The following is a 25,033-nucleotide window of genomic DNA, read 5'->3' as shown; positions in this document are numbered from 1 at the left end:
CTGGGGAGCTTGGCTCAGAGGAGGCTTATTATTATTATTATTATTATTATTAAGGTTTTATTAAGAGAACCTAATAAAATGATTAGTTACTCAGGTGTTGGGGCACTAAAAGAGCCAAAGAAAGCCCCTGTGCCCCAGGGGTGCTTGGAGGAAGTAGCCCCCAGTCGTGGAGATGGAGGGCACAGGGAAGGAGGAGAATCCTTGGTCACCGGAGCTCAGAGGACAGACCCTGCAGACTTAGCGGGCGCCTGTGAGAGAACACGAGGAGGACAGTTCCTGGATCTCCGGAAGGAAGCTAGAGGTTCCAGCCTGCTGCAGCTGCGGGGCCTCCGGCCACCTCTGGTTCCCGCAGACAGGAACGGGGATGCGGGAGAGGGTAGCACCCTTGCCAGCTCCTCACCTTTCACTTGCAGTCTGGTCTCTTATTGGCAGAGCTCAAGACATAGGTGACTGACAAAATATTTGGAAAATGTGGTTCTCAGCATCCCAGCCTCAGAACTCCAGGGTGAACCTGGAAGGGGAAACTTGCAGCCCGGAGCCAACAGCAGCACAGTCGACCCTTTTGCCTACTCGGAATCCACACGCTGTTCCATGTTCACATGATGCCCTACAACAGGGGTAGCTTCAACTGGACTTTAGTTCATTACCACCTAGGTCAGGAGCCCTTTGCCCTCAGAAGGGGCCTCGTAGGATATTTTTACCTGGTGTGATCAAATCTTCATTCCTGAGCAGTGTGTCCTGTGTTTACGGACTTGCTTTTGTTTTCTGCCAACGTTTGCTGTTGGCCATGGAGAAACCCCCGCAGCCACTCCCCAATCCCCATAAGTCATCCCTCTTTCTTTCTTTCTTTCTTTATGTCTTCCCTTCCTCCTTACAAAACACCCAGAAGGTTGTTGCCAAAGGGATTCCTGTAGAGGGGAAGAGGTTAGACCAAAATAGTGTTCATGCTTTTTCAATGCAAAATGATCAGTTTTAAATATACGCAGGTCTTTATTGTTGTATTGACATTTTGCATATCTATTTTCATTGCATTAGTTTCTTTGTGCCCCCAGGATATCTTACATCTCGGTTGGCTGACTTACAAGCATGTCTATTCCCAGGTACTCTCTTTATTGAATAGCTTATATTTAATGGAGAAAATTTAGAAAGTGGAGATAAACAAAAATACTGAAAGTAGTTCATAGTATAATCTCAACTCCAAATAATCATCACTGTCCAAATGTTGGTCAATATTCTTGTAGTCATTTTTCTAAATTTATAAATTATATATATTTATATGTAGATAGATATAGATATCAGTATCATTTACTACTTATAATCCTTTTATAAATTTTAATGTATTGGAGCATCTTTTTTTTAACTAATTGTCCACTTACCATTTTCTATATTGGACAGTACTGCAGCATATTGGCTATATCGCAATTTATTTGACCTATTCTCTATCATTTGAGTTTAGTTGCTTAGACTTTGTTGCTAACATAAATATTTGCAAATATTATCAATTATCATAAAATAAATTTTTATTGCATTCCTTTTTAATGTTCAAAATGTTTACATATATTTTTATTACAAAAGGCACATTAAAACAACAATTGCCATTTTTAAGTCTTGTATAAACCTGGTCTTTTACTGAATCTCACTCTTTAGCCTAAAACGCAGTCTGACACCTTTCTCTCCTGATCTTGTTGTGCAATATAGAATAAATACAACTGGTTGTCCATTTCCTTCACGCTTTCCTTATCAAACTCTCTCCTTAGCAATGTTTCCATGGACCTGCCTGGCAATATACTTTCCCTTCCCTCACACAGATCCCTGAACCAAACTATTATTTTCAAAACTTTGAAGGGCCTGTAAATAAAGAATGATAAGAAACCATCACTTTCCCTTGAGATCCCCGAGGCGTCGTATGTCATGGCCACTGTGTGCCCGGCACGGTGCCGGTGGTTGTGGGAACACAGAGATGCGGTATGTCCCTAAAAGAGCTGGCACTTCCATAAACAGACAGTGAGACAAGATGCCATCAGAAAATTGTTTTGAATTTAATAGAAGCAGAAGCCAGAGCCACAGCTTGTTTAAAAGTATGAGGTAGAATCACAGGCGCCACTCAGGGGAGCCCAAGTTCAGTCCCGCTGGCCAGGTCCTATGAGGGGTCACATCAGGGCAGGACCCAGACCCTGGGCGCTGCCCTTAGAGGTCAGGTTTTCATGTTCAGTTTTCAGGTCACCTCTAAAAAGAGGCTCAGAGTTAGAAAAGTTACACACTTATGTAGCAAGCATACAAACTCGTGAATGTGACAAGCGAACAGGCTAATGGTCAGGCGTCATGGATGAGAGCGTGTAAGGGGGCACGAGCATTCCGACAGGGACTCTGTGGAGGAGATTTGGTTCTGAAGGGTGGGCGGACTTGGGCTATGTGAGGATGGGGAGGGGTATGTGCAAAGGGAAAGGGATGAGAAAACATGAATGGCTGAACAGAGTAATATGGTGTTCATTGCGGTTTAAAATTGTTTGAAAATATTTTATTTTTGTAACAATTTTCAGTCCATTTTGTGTTCATTGTTCCATTTTACTGACGAGGAAATTGCATCTCACGCGTGAAGCGCCTTGCCTCAGTGCCACTCCCAGACCGTGACCAGCGTACACGGGGTGCATAGCTCCATGTGGACCCTGGGCAACGAGAAAGAGCCTCGAGGGAAGGCTGGGGCCAAGTAATGGTGGCTTTTGAATGCCAAGTTTTATGGTTTATATGAGAATTCACTAAATAAAAAATAAGGAGTGAATGAAAAGTTTGGATCAGCAGTGTGCTTTACAAAGGTTAATCCAGCAAAAAGAAAAACGTCTGTAGGAAGGTCAGACTGGTAGCAAGGGAATTTGTTAAGAAGCTTTTTAATAGTCAGTGTCCAAGGCAAGAATACACTCAGCAGGGAATTTTACCAGTTCATAGAGGGGGATGCACAGAATATTCCATATAACATTCCTCCCCATTTAAAAAATGACTTTATTGAGATATAATTGACACAATAAATGACACATATTTAAACTGTACAATTTGATAAGTTTTGACGTACATTGATGATCTTCGCAGTCAATATAGTGGACATATCCATCCACAGATGTTTCCTCTCACTCCTTGGAAATCCCTTCCTTCTGGCCCTTGCTAACCGCTCAACTGCCAGGCAACTACTAATCTGCTTTCTCTTATTATAAATTAAATTGCATTTTTCAGAATTTTATATAGATGAAATCATGTAGTATGTGTTCTTCTTTCTCTCTGTCCTTTTTTTTTTTCTTTTTGGCTAAGCATAATTACTTTGAGATTCATTCACATTACTTTGTCCATTCCTTTGTATTCCGTTATATTGATGTATCACAATTGTCGTATTCATTTACCTGGTGGTGGAGTATTGGTTTGCTTACAGTTTTGGATATTACAAAGTTGCTATGAACATCTGTGTACAGTCTTTTTATAGACATATGCTTTCATTTCCCTTCAGTAAATACTAAGGAACAGAATGGCTGCATCATATAGTAGGCATACATTTAAATGTTTAAATAACTTGCACAGCCTTTTTATATTAGTGAAAAATCAGAAGTATTTTAAATTAGATGGTTAAATATAATATGATATAAGCATATGGTGAAAAACTCTGGAGCCATTTAAAAATAATTATGGACTTGTATTTGACAGAACTATGACCACAACATCAGAAAAAAGGCAGGTTTTATATTTTTATTTACATATTTACTAGAATATAAATAGCATTTGTTTTATTATGTTGTTGATGAGATGTTTGGGTGTACTTTTCAGTATTTAATTTGTTTTCATAATAAGCAAAAGTGTTTTTATAATATCCCCTCCCCCTAGAAAACTAATAAGGCTTCTTATGTTGGGAACAGGGAAGAGTTTAGACTGGTTCAGCTAATCAGGCGCTCATAGGTCACAGAGGCGGGCTTTGGAAACCAGAACCACAAAGTATTATTTGTGTTTTAACTTCTTGATAAACTACTGTATACACTTTCCCCTAAAAGATAATAACATTTTATTTTTTGGTATATAGGAAGAAGAAAAGGAATAAGTGGTAATAACAGCTTGAATATTTTAAGCAGAAATGCCTAAGTAACAACTAATGTATAACTTATGCAAATCTATGCAAACAATTATTTAAATTAAAAAGGAAGGGTGGAATACTAAAGAATGGCAGTATTTGTTGGATTGCTAATGTGTCAGGAGGGCTCTTTGGTACAAGGCCACCAAAGAGGGAATGAAAGACATTTAGCTTCGAGAGAACCCAGCTCGTCCTGGTATGATGATCCTGGGAATTTCAAGGTTAAGCTAATATAATGGCATTCATTTGTGATATGCTTTATAGTTTTCCAAACACATCCATATACATTACTTTGCTTAGTCCTGTGAAACCCTGTAAGGAGGCAGGAGAGGGATTTTATTTAATCCCTAATTTTTAGAGGAGATGTCAGGTTCATGGAAGTTAAGTAAATTAACAAATATTAATATAGCTCCTTTTTTAAATGATATTTCTTTGACTATGTTATTATAGTTGTCCTGATTTCCCCCCTTTCCCCCACTTTACCCAGCACCCCCCACTCCCTCAGTCAATCCCCACACCGCTGTTCATGTCCATGGGTCATGCATATTAGTTCTTTGGCTACTCCGTGTCCTGTACTGTACTTTACATCCTCATGGCTATTCTGTAACTACCTATTTGTACTTCTCACTTTTTCCCCTCACTTTTTCACCCATCCCTCACACCCCCTCCCATCTGGCAACCATCAAAACACTCCCCATATCCATGATTTTGTCTTTGTTCTTCTTGTTTGCTTAGATTGTTTTTTAGATTCAACTGTTGATAGATATGTACTTTTGCCATTTTATTGTTCATGGTTTTGATCTTCTTTTCTTAAATAAGTCCCTTTAACATTTCATATAATAATAATAATGAATACCTTTAGCTTTTTCTTGTCTGGGAAGCTCTTTACTTGTCCTTCAATTATAAACTGATACCTTTTCTGGGTAAAGCAATCCTGGCTGTAGGCCCTTGCTTTTCATGACTTGGAAAATTTTTTACCAATCCCTTCTAGCCTGCAAAGTCTCTTTTGAGAAGTCAGCTGACAGTCCTGTGAGAACTCCCCTGGTAACTAACTTCTTTTCTCTTGTTGCTTTTAAGACTCTCTTTATCTTTAAATTTTGGCATTTTAATTTTCATGTATCTTGGAGAGGGCTTCTTTGCATCCATTTTGTTTAGGACTCTCTGTGCTTCCTGGACTTGCATGGCTACTTCCTTTGCCAAATTAGGGAAGTTTTCTTTCATTATTTTTTCAAATGGATTTCCAACTTCTTGCTGTTTCTCTTTTCTTCCTGGGACCCCTATGATGTGAATGTTGGACTGCTTGAAATTGTCACAGAGACTGCTTATGTTATCCTCATTTTTTAAAATTCTTTTTTCTTCTTCTTGTTCCAATTTGTTGTTTTTTGCTTCCCTATGTTCCAAATCATTGATTGATTCTCAGCTTCATCCACTTTACTATTGTTTCCCTGTAAATTGCCCTTTATAACAATTAGTACGTGATTGGTTTATGGGTGTATCTTTTTATGCTGCTGAGGTCCTCACTAAGCTCCTTGAGCAACGTTACAACCAGTGTTTTGAACTTTGCATCTGATGGATTGCTAATCTCCATTTTGTTTAGCTCTTTTCCTGCAGTTTTGATCTGTTCTTTCATTTGGGCCATGTTTCTTTGTCTCCTCATTTTGCAAGCCTCCCTGTGTTCATTTCTATATATTTGGTAGAGTTTCTTTGACTGCACAACTTCCTAAATTCTTTCAAACAAGCAACAGCTGACCTCAGTGAACCCCAGGTCCATCACTAGCAGCAGCCAGCCTAGATTTACAGCTTGGCTTTGCATGGGAAACTCCAAGCCCAGCACAAGTAGCAGCCTTCTCAGATTGCTTTATAGCTCAGGCAGGGTGTCCCTGGGTAAAACACAGGTGGGGGTTGATCTTGGCTTGCACCACCCAGGAAACCCCAGAGCCAGTGTACCCAGTGGACAGCTACAGACCATGTTGGAGCACCACTATCTGCCCCTACACAGTTGATCCTCCATGGATGGTGGAGGCTGGTCAGCGGTCACAGCCAGTCCTTGTAGCTGACTGGCCTGGGTAAATCCCTTCCATTGATCTGCCAATAGCCACCAAGACTCAACTACAAGAGGAGGGTATACTCAGACGACATAAAGGATACACCTTGAGTACCCAGCTTGGGTGATAGTGGAGGCTATGCCATTGGGCCCTATAGGACACCTACTATATTAGGCCACACTTCCAAGATACAGAGTCATAGCAGCCCTACCTAACAGGATGGCTTCTTAAAGATTTATAAAGAGCTTTCGTGTGCATTTTCTCATTTAATCTCACAACAACCTAAGGAGTGAAGAGGTAAAGATATAATTTCCTTCCTTTCTACCCATTTTACAGATGAAGAAATAGGTTTTAACTTGAACAAAGTCACACATAATGGACTGATTGATACAAGCTTTAAACTCTAGACTTGGGTTCTAAAGTCAGTGTTCTTTAATCTGTCTACTCCACAACCATGACATACATGGAATCAGTTGCTAGTGATTACTGAAGTCAGTGCTTAACATCACTCTTGTGACTGAATTTAATGTTCCTTACCTGATACCACATAGTTAGGTAAGTGTTAATGCATCACTGTTCTATTTACTATAGTAGAAACCTGAAGAAGTTGATAGTTGTGTGTGCATGTGTGTGTTGAATGGTGCAGAATTGGGGATTCTTTTGAAACCCATGGAATTTGGAGTGCATGGCATGGAATTGTAGAATGATGTATTGTTTCATTACAGCTCATGACTTCCTCTACTTTGTGACAATATCTTATGTCATGATGAAATATGGTGTGTGTGGTTAGAAAAGTGCAGATATGCCAACTGGCCCTGTGCTTTGATTCAATTATTTACCGCTACTGCTCTTATCCTGCTAAAAAGCTTTCTTCTCCTGTGGCATGCCTCAGTACGACTAATGACTTGGCCTCTTCCTTCTTTTGAAAGTTCCTTTTGGAGAGCCCCTCCACATTGACAAGTGTGAGGATATTGTTCATTGTAGTATTGCCTACTAAGAGTGGAATGATTGGCATAATGTTACATGTTTAGGGATACTTTTCTCATTTGCATTTATCCTGAGTATTTTTTCTAAGGACAAATGAAGTCTATGCTGACATGGTGCTACATTTAAGCTATTGCATAACAAATCATTACTTTTGTAACAAGCTAAGCTGGGGCCTATCCTTCTACTTTTTCTTGGAAACAAGAGGGCAAACTAATACCCTTGGAGTTGAGTTGCCTTTTCAATCATTGGAGAATTTGTTGTACCAGATCTCATTAGTGTGGGTGTTTTCAGGTAGGATTTCCTGGCCTTCTGGTCTTGATAAAGAATGCCTTTTATTTTTAGCACCACCCTGCTTTTGGAAATCTAAAAGAGATTCTTCCAGAAGTTTTACATTTATTTAATTGTATAGCTATATTTATCTGACACAGTGAAGCCAAGGGAGGAATCAGATATCTAGGACAAAATCTTGAATCTTCGAATCAAGCCCTTTTCTCTGCCAAGCTGAATAATATGTTGGCGAGTGAGAGCATTATTTTGGAACCTGGGCCATATCCAAAGCAGATACCTCATTACTGTTTCTATAGCCGCACATTGAATTTTCCTAATGAATATCCAAAGAGCTCTGGAGTTTTAAAAATTATAGACATTACCTGACTCTATCTTTCATCCCTCTTCCTCTCGTGCTTCTTTGAATACCCTTCAGTGAGACAAGAAATGGGTTCATTTGTCAGGGCTCCATTTTTCAGGTTCCACTCACTTTTCACCTTTGAAGCCAGAGAACAACAGCGTGGATTACAGAAGATAAAATCTACTGGTAGAGCCCCTTCTGACCTCCTGACCCTAAAACCGAGTATGAACGTAACTGCCAAAGCAATAACCTGGTACCTGGAGGCTGCACCATAGGAAAGTGGAAAGAAAATAATTTGTTTCAATGAACACGGTCTATTATTTGGAGCAAGCAGGTAAAGAAGAGAGAAAGTCCAGGAAGAAGCTTCCTGGTGCTGTGTAAGGGGAATAAATGTATATTTCCCTTCATGGTTTGCCTCAGGGTGTTTAATGAGGTTGGGAAACTCCAAGGACTGTCTCTGCTTCTGTTCTGTTGATGGCTTGGGGAGACAGAGGCATACCCGGGACCAAAGTGCCAATACTGTGAGATGATTAATAGACAAATTCTCTCTCTCTCTTCCCCACTCCCCCTTTCCCTTTCTCTCCCCTTTTCTCTTGCTCTTTCTCTCCTTCCTTCTCTCCTGCTTTCACGTTGGACTAGTGGCAACCCAATGAAGTGAGAGTATGGCAATGTTTCTTGCGGTTGCATCACAGAGCCTGCAGTGGCCAGCCTGGGGCCAGGGGCCTTTCTCCAAGAACTGCCTAGGCGCTTTGCATCAATTGTCACCTAATTTTGAGGAGGGCATGAGGGACAGAGGATTCAATTTCCCATCTTCGTAGCTAAACAAGTCACAGGCTCTGCTGAGACTCAAGCTGAGTCAGGAAGCAGGTCCAGTTTGCACCCAAATATCCCCGTGCTTGTGCGTGGGTGCCAGTTGCCCTCTGCCAGAGAAGTGGCTCGTGGGTGCTAATCAGAAGCAGGGCTTGTTCAGAGCAGTTCTCTGTGGGTGTTCATGAGGATGATGAATGGAGGGTCTGCGTTACAAGTTAAAAGAAAAGGAAAAGGAAATAATCTTTGGTTTCTGCAAAGCTCCTCAAGTAGAGGCAGTTGGGATCTGTGTCTTAATTGAGCTATTATTAGATGCTAAATTTGAACCACTTTTAACTGTGCCACCTTCCTCCAAAAGTACCAATTTACTCAAAAAGCCCTGATTGTGTTTCTGTGCTTTTGGCAAAGGTAAAAATGAACAAGAAAAGATGTCAGATTTTTATTCTCTCTCCCTCCTTTTTTTAAATTGTCAGCTGCTAAAAGAGGCGCCATCCTCAAGAGCCCAAAGTGCTGACAGTGGGGATTGTGTCTTCTTTTTATTTACAGAGTCAGTGAATTTCTGAATCTTGAAGAACCATCCCCAACCTCAGCTTCCCTTGATGAGCTGATAGTGGGGGTGTGTGTGTGTGTGAAGGGGTGGGAAGTGGAGTGTGAAGTCAATACAGAGTAACGGACATGCTCTTTGTGTCTATCTACTGGGGGAACTTACTCCTGTATTAGACGGTGCCTTTCATAATGTGGATGATGGGAGACATGAGGTGGGTGTATGAAGACTTCGCTGTTGACATTTCTCTGCTCCTCTGTGCCCGTAGTTGGCGCTCCCTGTGTTAGCTATTTTATTGAAGTTTGGTAGGTGGACTCGTGGACCACATCATATTCATCTCTCAGATGGGTAGCTCTCACATGTGAGTGGTGGGTAACTAAGCAATCTCAATATTAAATGGCTCTGAATGATAGCAAAATGTATTACTGCTGGTCTAAAAAGTGATATGGTTCTTTCTGAGGGTAAGAATTTTATTTCACGTTTGAGCTGGGAGATGTGATAACTATTCCAAAGATATTTCTGCATCGTTTGACCCTGATGCCTCCCTGGCCTCTCCTCCCTATCATGCTGGTATAGTTCTGGAGATCAAGGGAGGAGGAAGAGAACCACTGTTGTTCTTCCTGACTTCAAGCCCTGGCTCAGCATAATTTCGACCTTCGTCTTGACACTTTCTATCATGTTCTTCAGACACGTTGAGCTCTGTTCTTCCCCATGGGGAAGGGGTGAAAAGTGCAGCTGTAGCTTGGGCCATGCTGCCCTTCTTTTTCCTGATCCCCGGAAAAGAATTGCTGACACTCACAGCTGATGGCACTTAGTCATGCAGGCTCATGCGCACGACCTGCTCACCTCTCATGTCTTCAATAAACAGTGGCGAGTTGGGCTCACAGCATCTCCAGACTCTCTCAGCAGGATTTGTATATCTGGCCTGATTTAAACTTTTATTTCCATCTGCCAATAATTTGTGAAGCCTTTGTTTTCTAAACAAAGGGAGGGGGAGGTGGCAACTTATTTCTCTGGCAGTTAGACTGTTTCAGAGATCAGCCCACTTCTAAGTTTAAGGGAAAATGAAAGAAAGAGAAATTATGGAGTGTGGAAGGCACTATTGGTGGCCTATAATATCTACCCCCTCGTTTTTGCTAATAGGGCCTCTTCTTCGGGGCTGCTGATGCTGCTCAAGGATTGACCATGTTCCCTGATTTCCCAGCCTTGTCTGCAGCTGGTTATGGTCACATGACAGAATTCTGGGCAATGGGATGCAAATGAAAGCGTGCTTCCAAGAAAGCTTTTACATACCCAATAAAAAGCTCAGTTACCACTGGCATGACTCTTTTCCCTTCTTCTTGCCTTGAATGTCAGCAGAACTCAAAGCGCACCTGCTGAGAGTAGAAAGCTGGGAGGTAGTTCCTGGACCACAAATGGCCTCTCCAAGTACCTCAACACCAGCGAGTTTCTCCTCCCAGACTTCATGTTTTATGAGAAATAGAAATCTTTGTTTAACCCACTCTGCGTGAGGCTGTTACTTCCAGTTTTAAGCCCTCCTTGTGGATGTTGCTGGTACGAATGAGTGAGAGTATCTGAGAGGCTGCTGAGGCCCAGGAAGGTTCTGCCGACTTGCATCTGGGCATGTCCAGCTGAAGCACAGGAGTGGTTCCGGGGGTGCTGAGAGCACACCTGTGAGCGTGTGTGTGTACGCCTGTGAGAGAGACAGCAGCGGCGGGAGAGACGGGCGGGGGCCGGGGGGAGGGGGAGAGAGATCGGAGGTGGTGGAAAGGAGCGTGCCGATGACGACAGCAGCAGAATTTAAATCCTTGACTATCTGCCAAAATGAAGTATCTGGAAAAGAAGGAGCTTAAGAGTCGTCAATTCTACTTGCTATGTTTACGGCTCACGAGGCTCCTCTCGCCAGCCGCACCCCAGCTCCCTGCCAGTGACTTTCACCTTTCAGGGGCCTAATTCGCTTGGAAAAAAATGTATCCATTTCACAAAAATTCATGGAGTCCTCACTAGGCACCAGGCATTACTCTAAGGACCGAGAGAGCAAAGGTAAACGCAGGGTGAGAAGTCACATTCCAATTTACTGTGCAATAATTAACATACAGAATTCTATTTAACATTTAACATAATATGGTACAGTCATTTTTTTTGAAACACCATTTTACAAATGGGACCACTGAAGCTTAGTTTGAGGTTAAGTAACTTCCCCAGTATCACACAGCTATGGGGGCCAGCATTTGGCCAGCCCACCTAAGTTCCGAGTCTGCTTGCTGTCTGCTGGCTGAGCCACTACTGTCTGCCTTTTAGGTGTTCCCAATCCAATGGAGTGAAGACAATAGGAAATATATGAATGAAAAGCGTAGCTTTGGAGTCACAGGGACCAGAGCTGGATTCCCCACTCTACTACTAGTTAGTTGTGTGTATGAGCATAGCTTAGCCTTAGCTTCTTTATTTGGAAAAGTCAAAATATTATCAACTTTACTGGCTAGAATTTAGTAAATGTTTAATGTGATAGCTGATAGTAGAGGGTGTGTGAAACAGACCTTTAAATTACTGAAATAAAATGTGATAGCCATATTATTTGCACTTGCGAAGTACTGCTATTTACACATAAAGGTAGGCCCTGAATAATGGTGGGAAATCAATAATAACATCATGGCAAAGTGAACGTCTGAGGGGGACTTTAAGGACACAGAAGGCGTGGGAAGGAATGGCCCTCTGGGCAGAGGGTTTGTGTCCAAAGATGGAGATATGGTACAGCAGCCATCCAGTTGAGGGGCTGCTCATCCAGTTGAGGGGCTGCTGTTCCAAGCAAGCGTGAGAACGCACCTGAGTGAAGAAGACTGTGCCTCCGCATTTCCCTATCGCAGCAGCATCTCTTAAGACGGAGATACCTCTAATGGTCATCTCTATCATAATAATAGCCAGAAGCCACGCTTTCAAGGAGTATTGAAGAAGCAGAGAAGATGAGCCAATAGCCCATATTGTTGGGGTGGGGGCTATCTTCTCATGCAAGGAGAATTTATCCTAAACCAGTTACATCTGGGCATATTTGGCAACATTTAATAATAGAGCTCTCACCCACATGCCATAATTCTGCCCCAATCCTTGTCCCTCTATGATGTGTTGGGGATGTCTCTTTTCCATTATCGTATTTTGTTCATCCCAGGAGGCCTCCTAAAGTATGTGTAGAAGAGCTCTCTTGCCCTATCTACGAAAAGCAAGTAGTACCCCATCCTCATGACAGCTTTCCAGTGGCTCTCAAGTACCTCTCTGTCCTCTTTCAACCATAGAGAAATCCATAACTTGCAGCTTTTACCACAAGCCGCTTGACCAGCATAACTTCTCCTCTGAGTGGCCCTTCGCGGGGCAGGCCCTGCCCACTGTGGGGCGCCCTGTTGGCTTAGTGCAGTGCCCGTCGCAGAATTTTCCCAAGTAGGAAAGCTGCCGTGTGACAGTGCAGTCCCGTGCCAATGCAGAAGTGCTTGGCTGCTTTCCCTGCATGCTTTGAGCCACCTGAGAGCACAGAGCTGTTGCTGTAGAATGCCTTACTCTCGTTTTTAGGAGACATGGCGGAAGTGCAGATAGCTCCACATGGGGAGGAAAGTAAATTTAGAAATTAGGGGGTAGGACAAAGTGCTGATGCTTTCCCCTTGGGCCCTTGTTTTGCTGCTGTTGGGTCCTGTGAGAGATAACTGTGTTCTTGTTATCCTTCCATCTTGGCTACTTCATTTCTCATTTCTGGATTCCTAGCCTAAGGCAGGGTTAACGTGTGTGACTAATATCATATCTACCCAAGATGTTTCTCACCTCATTCCCTTCAGACAGCCCTGTCTTTCAGCCCCTGTTACATTTATCTCCATCAGAGGGAGAGAGAATATCCTTGTGGTTGTGGCAGCTTGACAAGCCTCTGTTTTTCTGAGTGAATAATCCTGTTTGTGACATCAGGGAAATGGTTCATATCCCCAGAACACCCCAGCCCGGCAGGCTGAACCTCCCTCTGCATGCCTGTGGAGGCCCCCGGTCCTGTCTGATGGCAGGCAGCCTTGGTGGGGGGTGGGGTGGGAAGGCAGGAAACACAGCGCAGACCGAGAGGGCACATTCTCGGTGCGGAGGGAGTTGGGAGCTGTTTCTTCCAGCCCGTTGGCTGTTTGCAGCACAGTCTCGTTTCAAAAGAGCTAATTGGCTTACTGAGCCTCGCACATTTCCTGCTCATTCTCCACACCAAATGCCCTTTCTCTCCACGAATCGACATCTTTTTCAAAAGCCCAAGTAATTCTGCCTCTTGTGGAAAGCCTGTTACCTTCGGCTCTACCTGTGAGGTAGATAGCTGTGGAACGGTGTCAGGAAAATGCACTGAGTAGTAATTAGATGGGCCAAGTTCGAGACTCAGGTGCCCTGATTATGCCTTATTTAATTACTAAAACCACCACGGTAACAGCACCATCCTGTTTAGGTTTCACGTGGAAGTGCCTTTGTACTCTGCCCAGATAAACATTGTGGTGACCTTATCCTACCCCTTAGGGACATTACTGCTTCCTGAGGGCCCTTGGGTTGTGTTATCGAGCTAAGTGTTTCCCTCAAGAGTCAAGGTCGAGCCCCCTACTGCTTTGCCATCTCCAGTGTTGAACATGCTGTTCTTATGCTGAATTCATTTCAACCACTGCGAGAGGGTTGCAGAAGGAATAAAATGCACCTTACGCCGTCTGCTGAGCAGCGACTGTGTCAGCCTTCTGTGCGACGTGTCGTGGGACTGCAAAGGTGAATGAAAGCTGCTGACGGCTCTCAAGGTGTTTAGTCGGATGAGAGAGCTGGGATCACGCGTGAATGATGTCATCTCAAGGGAACGGAATGTGCACTTTGACCAGGGCTACAAGGGATCACAGGGCAGTGTGTTGGGCCTGCTTGTTCCAGTCCTAGTCTGAGATCCCTTCCCAGTCACAGCGCATGTGCATTGTTTTCATAGATCCCTCAAGAGTCAAGGTCGAGCTGCCTCCTGCGTATATATTGACTTATAAGGTCTTAAGCCTCTCATGTACCAGTTCTCTCCCTTCTAGTCACAGACAGTGGGAGGCGGGGGCAGGTGACTTCTTAGCTACTTCATCCCTTTGCCCCCAAGTCCTCAGGGCCTTACTCAGGGTCTTGTCTATGCCCCGCATGGTGACTCTGGCCTCAGGGCACCCTCCAAGCTCTTTCTCCCTCCTTTGTATAGAAACTGGGCTACATCACCCTCTCACTGTTGGTTCTAATGATCCAATAAACCGAAGCCACTGCCATCATTAGGCTTCTCCCAGAAGGGACTTCTCTTCCCAATAACCATCACCCAGGGTGTATTCTATCCTCTTTGGCGTAGGAAACTCCCCAGCATTTTCAGACTGAGATAAAACCGTCTGTCTGGGGCAACTGATGGGCACTGACAGCTTGGTGGGGCAATGGTTGGAAGTGCAGGCTCCAGCCCCTATGATAAGCAGACGCCATACGAATACCTTTTGGGTCTAGGGACCCAAGGTCTCAGTGTGAACGGAATCCAACAAACCAGGAGAGCAAAGGAAAGGCAATGGGGCACCAGCCCTGAAGAGTGAGTGTAGGGTGTTAAGGTCAATGCTGTTTGAACACCTTCTAAGAGGACTATTATGATCCCCATTCTGCCGAGGAGGAAGTGGGAATAGAGAGGTTTAGTCTCTCAGCCGAGCTAGGTGAGAGCTGGAGCTGGTGTTTGAACCTGACTCAGATATTCATGTCCCTCAGTGTTCCCCGATAGAGAGAGTGGGTGAAACCACTGTAGCAAGTGATGGGAACGAAAACACATTGGCAAGTCAGATGTTATTAATCAGAATTAAGCATCATGGGTTGCCTCCCTTCCTCTCTCCCTCCCTGCTTTCTTTTCTTCCTTCCTCTCTCTCAGCATTTGTTAAAAGGCTTCTGTCTGTGTGTGCTCCACAATTACTGTCAAAATCATATGCTCCCAGGTATGGAGGTGCATTTCTCCAGCTCACAGCATCAAACCTGCCTCAGTCTTCTCTCAGCGTCGAGGCTCAACACTCAAATTGTCTTCATTCCTAAGTCCTTAATTTGTGTGCTTTTTGTAAAGCCTTTGAATGCCTTACAAGGAGAGGAATTGCATGGAAGTTTGGGCAAGCATTTCATGGTGACTTCTGTTTTAATTGTGGAGGTATAATTATAACATTAGGTCCCAGTTTTATGTAGTGGGAAAAAAAAAGAGGTTATGGAGTTGGCTGTATATAGAATCTCAGCTCTGCTACTTACTTACTATGTGCTGTTAAAAATAAAAATATATATTTACCTTATTTGAGATTCAGCTTACTGGTCAATGATCCATCCTGAAGAGTACTTAAACAAGAAAATAGATGTTGAGTTTTTAGAACATTACTTGGCACGTTATGGGTGTTTACTAAATGTTGACCTCTACCTTTTTTCTCCTCCAATTGGATTTTAAATTTCTTGGGATAAGTGCTCATCGTGTTTATCTTTGCATTTTCCATTATGTACGCACCCAACTTTGCTCTCTGGGTTCACATAGTTTTGTGGAACAAATACCTACAGAAATGAGTAAATAAATAGAAAATGAGCAAATAAAAGTTTTTTCTTGGAAAAAGACTGTGATATCTTCTCCTGGTTATCCTTCTCCAAGTTTCATTTATATCAGCAAGTCATTATTGCAACTCCTCTGATAAGTCTTCAGGATAACAAGATAAACTAAGGAAGCCCCATACAAAGAGGGAGCTTCCAGCTAAGTGCAGGAGACATTCAGGAACAAGAGTCTACAGTACGAATGTGGGGAAGCAAAGGGGCATCCGGGGGCTCAGGCTTGTTTTTGCTGCTTTCCTTGCTGGCCATGCAGTCTCTGGACCTTACTTAACATACTGAGCCTTTGTCTTCCCCTCTGCAAGATGAGGATAGGGACTTTAGTCACTCTACCTTGTGGGCTGTTTGCAAGTATTAAGTGAGAAGTGACCAGCAAAATGTCTGACTCATAGCCAGGTATAGGCATCAATACCATCCTGTAGGGCCTTAGCGTCCATGTGAATATCACTTGTTACGTGTTCAGTTAGGAAAGGGAATAAAAAGATATTCCTGGCAGCAGAGAAGGTAAGCATGAGCTCAGCAGCCACAGGCAGAGGTACCAGCCAGTCCAGCTTGAGAAGAAAGTGAGATGAGAAAGCAGGGGAGGGGCATAAACATCCATATCACAGAGTGATTTAAATGTCAGGTAAAGGATTTTGGAATTTATTTTATAGACAATAGTGAGCAAATAAAGAATAACATAGGGGAAATGTGATTAGGATTGTGTTGGGGATAGTAAGTCAAGGTCCCTTTTGAAATTGCTGAGACATAATTCAGAATAACTCCAGCGTCCTGGCAGTGGTCTCCTGGGCCTCCCCTCGCGGTAGCATCCGCATCCCCCGTCTCTCCCCGGTCTCCCAGCCCCCCTACAGCCCAGCCGCGTGGGTGTCTGTGCTGTTTAGAAGCCCATCCAGCCCCAGTCTCAGGGCCTTCGTGCCTGCTCTTCCCTCTTTGTGGGACGCTTTCCTAGCAGGCTTCTGGGCGCCAGATCGTCTGCCCCTTTCAGGCCTCGGCTGAGGTGCGAAAGAACTGGGAAGGCCTTTCCCAACCACCTTTCTACACACCTTGGCTATGCCCAGAGCGCTCGTGTGTATGCTTCTATCTTATTTGGATTTTGCTTCCCTCAACTCAACGATACGCTTTATTTAAGGAGAAAGTTTCTCTTTGTATTTCCCCACTACCCAGAACAGGTCCCAGCATATAAAGATATGCTTGGTAAATATTTGTTGAATGAACAAATCATCTAAATAATGATAAGTAAATAAGAGGCTCACCCAATAGCACAGCTGAGGAGTGGTGAGGCCTTAAACCAAGGCTATGATGGAAATGAAGAGCATCAAGTGCTTGTGTTGCTCAGACATTAAACTTGTGTTGCTCAATATGTCGTTGAAGCCCCATAGTAAGTGCTGGGATCCTAGGAGAGACCAGATCCCTGCCTTCTCAGAAATTACAGCTCACTAGGCAAGACAAAGCCCATGGGACAGGTGATCACAAGGCAGTGCACTCAGAGATCCAGAGAATTTAGTGTGCATGGACTGCAGAGGTAGATTAACATGGTCAATATTTTCAGTAATTCTTTCATCGTTCAATCGTTCAATTCATCAGTTGGGAAATGAAGGAGAGGGGAAAGTAAAATTTGTTTCTACTTGGGCTAACTATGAAGATGCCAGAGCTGTTTTCTGTGGTAAGAATGACCCAAGGAAAAGCTGGGGGGAAGGGAAGGAGCCCTGGCATTCAAGTATGTCTAGTGTGCAGTGGGCCAGGCAAGGGGAAGAAAAAGCAGTGGGTGGAGATTTATTTTTTAAATATATATTTAAAATGTTTTCCATTATAGTTGACATACAATTCTATGTTAGTTTCAGGTGTACAGGATGGTGATCAGACACTTACGTAACTTCTGACTGAGATGACTACCCCAATAAGTCTAGTACCCACCTGACACCGTATATAGTTATTACAATATTATTGACTATATTATATTCCCTATCTGTACTTTATATCCCCGTGACTGTTTTTATAACTGGCAATGTGCACATCTTAATTTATTCCCATTTTCCACCCTTCCCCCAAGCCCCTCTCCCCATCTGGCAACCATAATGTTCTCTATATCTGTGAGTTTATTTCTGTTTAGTTAGTTTATTTTGTTTTTTAGATTCCACATAGAAGTGAAATCATGTGGTATTTGCCTTTCTCTGTCTAGTTAATTTTACTTAACATAATACCCTGTAGGTCCACCCATGTTGTCAAAGGTGTCAAGGTTTCATTATTTTATGGGTGAACAATATTCCATTGTATGTATGCACCACTTCTTTATCCATTCATCTATCAATGGATACTTAGGTTGCTTTCATATATTGGCTATTGTATGTATGTATTATTTTAGTTATTGTATGCTACATTTCTGACATTTTATGTTTTTATCTCCATATTTATGGATGTTTCCTACATCTTTGTGAAAGTTCTCACTGAAATCATCTACTCTTTTCCTAAGCTTATTGAGCATCCTTATAACTAGTGTTTTCAACTCTGCACCTGGTAGATTGCTTGTCTCCGTTTGAGTTCTTTTTCTGATGTTTTGTTCCACTCTTTCATTTGGGCCATGTTTCTTTGTCTCCTCTTTTTGGCAGCCTTCTTGTGTCTGTTTCTATGCCTTAGGTATATCTGCTGCATCCCTAGTCTTGGTAGTGAGGCCTTATGTAGTAGGCTGTGAGAAATGGCTGTGATTACTGAGGAGCTGTTGGGCAGAGGCTGACCTCATGGAGCAGGATACACTTTAGTGGAACTCCAGTTCCTGGTGAGCCTGCCTTTTGGGTGTGTTGTTTACAGAGGTGGATGGGTGGTGGTCCAGTGTAGTATGAAGCTGGCCTCCAGTGTAGTATGAAGCTGGCCGTTGGAAGTGTTGGTTCTGGGGACGCTTGGAGAGATTTTGGTGTGGGCCAAGGTCAGTCACTGCCTGTGCCTAACCTGGGGCCACCTGGTAAGAGGTACAGAGTGATTTGCCGATGGTTGCCCTTTGTGCTGGACCCGGAGGTGCCTACCAAAGGCTAAACTGCAAACCAAGGCCGGTTGCCACTAGTTCTGGGCCACTTAGCAAGAGGTATGAGGCTCACCAAGGCCTGCTGATGCTGCTTGTTTGGTGCTTTTGAACCTTTGAGAGATTTTAAGAAAGTCCGTAACACAATCTGAGTCAGGTCATTTGTATGAAAAATCCACTGGAAGTGGCTTAGGTGGGCCCAAAAGTTGAGCTGGTGAGAGTCTCAGAAAATCACCAGGTAGGGTGGAAAGCATTAGCCTTGACAGATTTGGAACCAACCTGTGCCTACAGGCTGTGTGGGGGCGGGCTCAGCAAAGAAACAATGCATCTACTAGCAGCTTAGTCTGGGAGAAGGCTGCCCCTCCAGCCCTCACCTTGAAGCCAAACAATTCCGTTCCTCCCTGTGTGTCACTGGAGCATTTTGAGCTACTGCCTCGGGGCTTGAGCTCAGAGTGAGGGAGTCTATCAGTGAGCAAGTCCATGTGAGGGCCCTTTAAGAGTAACACCTGGCTCTCCAGCAGCCTTCAGACTCACTCAGGCACAATCCCCACGGGCTTTTTTAGAGAGAGAGAGATATATAGATTTGTCTTCCACTTATTTATGCATTCACTGGTGCATTGGTTGATTCTTGTAAGTGATCTGACTGGGGATTGGACCCACAACCCTGGCATCTTGGGATGCTCTAACCATGTGAGCTACTTGGCCAGGGCCTCGCTGGTTTTTATAGTCAGAAGTGATGGGGACTTTTCTTTCCCCCTCACCGGAACCCTGTGCTGGGGAGCCTGGCATGGTGCTGGGACCCCTTGCTCCTCAGGGGGGACTTCTGCCGCTCAGATATCCCTCTTGATGTCTAACTGTAATGTGGGGTGAAACCTGTCCATGTGTGTGTCTGTGCCCTTTACCAGTCTTGTCGTGGTGTCTTCTGCATATCTTTAGTTACAGGACTTCTGTTTAGCTAGATTTCAAGCAGTTCTGAGTAAGGGTGGCTCTGCAGTTTAGTTGTAAGTTTGATGTAGTCATGGGAGGAGGTGGAATTGACCTAGTGCTGCCATCTCACCTGGAAGCAGTGAGTGCAGATCCCTTTTCCAGCAAGTTGGCCTTGAAGGGATGGGAAATGAAGACGAGGCAGTTCAGAGAGGAGATGTTAGTTTAGTTTTGATTTTGATTGCTTGTTGTTTTGTGGGGATTTAAGCGTGTTTGTAATCTGGAAGGAAAGAAGTGGAAAACAGATTCCAAAAAGTCACTAGATTTGATGGAAGATCATGGAGGACATAGAAGGCTATGGGGTTAATGTTTATTAATGTTTATTAATGCAAAATGCTTATTTTTTTTAAATGAAGAGAAATTATTTTTCTCAGCACTAATACAGGAGATGATCAAATGGTAGACACATTTTGATTTGCAGAAAAGTTATGGGCCCTTTTAAATCCTTTTCAGCCTTCTTCTTGTCAAAAAATAAAAGATAAGATTTGAGAGTCGATTTGAAAAGGAATCAGGAGATGTACTCTAAGGATTGGGCGGCAGATCCAGGGGCGAGCGGCTGCCAGGAGCCGACGTGACAGGGAAGGCTCTCCCGACTACCACATGCCTTCTATAAAATAAAAAGTCGCAGTTTATCATCTACTTACTTATATCAGGCATCTGTCTTGAACTTTCTACATATGATTCCTATTAATTCTCACTGCAGCCCTATGGAGACAATGGTTATTATTATCTAGATACTATAGATGGGCAAAGAAGTCTGAGCAATATTAAGTAACTTTACCAGAGGTAGAAAGCTGATGAGAAGGAAAACCAGTTTTGAATTCAGATCAAAGTCCATGCCAGTGCATCGTACTTATTAGGTTACTCTCTCTCCCAAGGGACCTATGTGTTGGTTTTCTTGCCGATGGCCTTTTCCTGGAGTAGCGTGTGGCATATGACGTAGTTATCACTTAGCATCTATAAGTCTGAGATGGTTCCAGCAGCCCTTCAAGGCGTGGCCATGCATATAACCTTTCCTAGAGTAAACTGTCAAATGACAATTCGAGTATATAATGTGAATTTCTCAACATATCTCTCTGTGGCCTCATGGTGCCCTTTGTCTTGAACGTGACTGGCTAGGGCTCCAGTTTTGATAGAAGTACTCTTCGGGGTACTTGATTCCTTCTACAAGGCCCTTCGAGATGAACTAACTGTCTGCCGAGCCTGGCCAGCAGACTGTTTGCATGGGTTTTTTTTTTAAAAAAAATCTGAACATGACCTAAATTAGACCTTGACATTCCAGAATTAATATATGTCCTGTTCCTGCCACACTTGTGACACTGTAAATTTGTAACCACAAACAAGACCTGGGCAGATTCCATGCCAGTAGTGACTTTAATTAAAGCGCTTTGGAGGGGCCGAAGGCTAATTTAAAGGTGATTGCCAGATGGGTTTTCTCAAGTCTAAAAGTGCTAGTTTGACAATTACTGATAGTGCAAGACTTAATTGGCTCAAGTTAAATAAGAAGAAATCTACAGAGAAACACAAGCTGATCGGACACTGTTCACATGGTGACAAGTCACCTGAAAACCCACTGACATCTCCCTCCTCACTTTATCAGAGGGACGGAGAGCCAGAGCTAAACCTGGATGTGGACAGTGATAGTGTAGAGTCATATCGGTCTGTTTCCTTTGTTTATATATGTGATGAAACTCTGTTGCAACACAACTTTTTATTAAGATTCGGAACTTGGTAGCTTAGATTACAAACTATTGAGTATAACCACAAAATACAAAACACCTTTCACCTACAATGGGGCATTAGTTCTATGTCCCAATGCTAGCATTTAAAAGGTGTTCAATTATATTTCTCCATAAAATAAACTTCATGATATTAGAGATGAGACGGCTCTCCATAGAATCATGCTATAACATTTTTAAGGTACTGGTGAGAGGAGAAATTCTAGTTTGCTTTTAATCATTTCTGTCACTATGAGTTGCTTTTTTTTTTCTGCCTAGTTCTACAACCGAACCCCTCCCCCACCATATTTTGGAAGCCTCTAGAGATTTTCTTTACTTACTAGCAAAATCAAATAGGTTCTACTGAATGCCCATTTTATTTAATTCCTTTTGGATTTTCTAATATTGAGAGAAAAAGAAAGATGACTAATGTGGCCATTAGGAAATAGGACCCATCTGCACAACTGGGGATTCTGCAAACTGTAAACCTCGCTAACTGCAACTGCCTATTTCTGTAACTCTTAGGCACTTGTATTAAGTTAGAAAGAAATCTGTTTTAAATGACAGAAAAGGTAGCCACTTAAGATTTTCATTCCTCAGCTGCCGTGTCTTTTATAGGAGGCACGTTGAACCATTTCCGACATTTCTCAGAGTCCTGGAGCTGAGGGCAACTACTGAAATCACGTGGTATGGCAGAAAGAGCACCGGGCTGAGAGTCAGGAGGGCTGGCTTCCCCGTGCCAGCGGTGCCTCTCACTCAGCTCGGAGTCCTGAGGCTGATGCTTCCCCCGAATTGCAGCCCTTCATCTGAGCTCTGGCTGTGCTCTCGATGGTCTAGAACAGCGGTTTTCAACTAGTGAGCGGCAAGAATTTTTAAAACATGCAGTACTTGACTATTTAGCCAGGGACACGGATCTCTTTTCCCTTAGTTCACCAAATGAAAAAAATGACAACAGCCAATACAATGATTGCCACACCAGCATGAATGAATCAAAATTATACCTTTTCTTTTCAGGTAGGCAAAAAATATAATGCAGGTTTCGGTGTGCTGCAGAATCTCGGTGATTAGTTTACATGTGCCATGAGATAAAAAGGGCTGAGAATCAGTGCCCTCGAAGTCTCTTTCCAACTCCATGTTTCTGTAACTCTAGTTCATGATCACAAATTTAGTTCATGGATGACTTAAATTTAAAATCCTGCGTTCCTGACTCCTATCTCAGTGCTCTTTACATTCTGCCTGATAGACTTGAATTATGGTTCAGTGCACGATATTAAAATTGGTTAACTCCATTAACAGTTACTACGGAACAGAGAAACAGGAAATGCCGGGATGAGCCGCAACAGAGACCTCATTTTGTTCGGTCAATTAGAAAATGGACTGCGGCTTCCAAATCTATTCCATGTGGGCAGCTGCTATTAGACCTAATTTAAAAAGTCATTGGCATTGACTTCAGATTTGTAGGACTCCTCTCGCTTAGCCCCCTTCACCTTGTGTTGAGCACTTATTACCTTTCTTAGGCAGAGTAAACCTTCTAACCTTTCCTTTATTGGTAAATGGAATCAAGATACCGGCAAGGCATTTGTGCAATTTGGTAGCTATTCATTTCTTTTCGGTTCTACACTACCCTGTCCTTCTCTAACACAAAACTGTTTTTAATTCTTTTCAAGGATGCCTAGATGTTTCCTTTTTTGACAACTTCATTTGAAAAATTTTCTTTCTACCATTCCACATTGTGCATGCATGTTATGTCATTTTTATAGCTAAGGCATTTGCAGTGCCAGCTTTTCAAAATTTTTTAATTTTTTATTTTAAAACAATTTAAAAAATTTAATTACAGTAACAATAGTATATTAGCTTTAGATGTACTTTGCAGTGATTAGACATGATATAGCTTACTAAGGGATCATCCCAGCAAATCTCATCCCCATCTGACACCATACATAATCATTAGAATATTATTGACTATATTCCCTGTGCTGTACTTTATACCTCATGACTATTCTGTAGCTATCAATTTGTGCTTATTATTCCTGCACCTTTCTCATCTATCTCTGCAAAACCCCTCCCATCTGAAAGCCATCAAAATGTTCTCTGTATCTATGAGTCCCTTTCTGTTCTGCTTGTTCATTTATTTTGTTTTTTAGATTCTATTGTTGATAGATATGTATGTATTACCATTTTATTGTTCATATTTTTGATCATTTCTTCTCTTTAAAGAAGGTCCTTTAACATTTCATGTAACGCTGATTTGGTGATGATGAACTCCTTTTGCCTTTTCTTGTCTGGGAAGCTCTTTATCTGTCCTTCAATTCTAAATGATAGCTTTACTGGGTAGAGAAATCTTTGTTGTATGTCCTTGGTTTTTATCACTTTAAGTTTTCTAGCTAACCTGTTCTGGCCTAAAAAGTTTCTGTTGAAAAACCAGGTTCTTTGTAGGTAATTAACTACTTTTGTTCTGCTGCTTTTAAGATTTTGTCTTTGTTTTTAAACTTTGGCATTTTGGTTACAATGTGTCTTGGTGTGGGCTTCTTTAGGTTCATCTTCTTTGAGACTCTCTGTATTTCCTCTATTTTTGTGTCTATTTCCTTCACCAGGTTAGTGAAGTCTTCAGTTACTGTTTTTCAAATAGGTTTTAAATTTCTTGTTTTCTCTCTTCTTCCTCCAGCACCCCCTGATGCCAATGTTGGTACACTTGAAGTTGTCACTTGTCTCAGAGGCTCCTTACACTATCCTTAGTTTTTGGATTCTTTTTGGATGTTTTTTGCTTCCTTATATTCCAAATTACTGTTTTTATTTTTGATTCTCAGCTTTATCAATTCTATAATTGATTTTCTGTAAATTATTCTTCATATCATTTAGTGACTGGTTCTTTTTTATGGCTTCCATGTACTTTTTTATGCCATTGAAATGGTCTCTAAGTTCATCTACTCTTCCCGTAAGTTCATTGAACATCTTTATTGCAAGTGTTTTGAACTCTGCATCTATTCAATAGAAGAGTTCTTGTCTTCTTTTTGTTTAGTTCTGTTTTGGAATTTTGCTCTGTTATTTCATTTGGGATGTGTTTATTTGGCCTCCTTTTTGCAGCCTTCCTGTGGCTGTATCTATGTATTAGGGAAAGTTGCTATGTCTCCTGTGCTGGGTAGAGTGGCCTTATGTAGTAGAACTGTAGGATTCAGTGGCACAGCCTCCCCATTCACCCAAGCTGGGCACTGCATGTGTACATTGGTGGGGGTATGTGCTACCCTCCCCACTGATATGTGGGCTGAGTATATCCCTCCCATTGTAGTTGAGCCTTGATTGCTGTTGGCATGTCAGTGGGACAGATTTACCCCCGGACTGATTGGCTGCAAGTACTGGCTGCGACTGTCATGGAGGATCAGCTGTGCGCGGGCCCACCCTATGGAGCAGGACCTATATCAGCATGGCTCTGGTGCCTGCTGACTTTGACCTTTCAGTATGTTGTTGTGAAGCTGTCCTCAACATGGTCTGAAGCTGTCCACCAGGTAGGCTGGCTCTGGGGCCACCTGGGAGGTGCAGACCAGGGTCAGCCACTGCCTGCGTCCTGCCCTGGGCCAGCTGGCATCATCTGCAAAATGATGTCC

This window comes from Pteronotus mesoamericanus, unplaced genomic scaffold (genome assembly GCF_021234165.1).
Source record: "Pteronotus mesoamericanus isolate MK-2021 breed Mesoamerican mustached bat unplaced genomic scaffold, CSHL_Meso_final contig_53, whole genome shotgun sequence".
Lineage (NCBI taxonomy): Eukaryota > Metazoa > Chordata > Mammalia > Chiroptera > Mormoopidae > Pteronotus > Pteronotus mesoamericanus.
Note: the sequence above shows the minus strand (reverse complement) of the source record.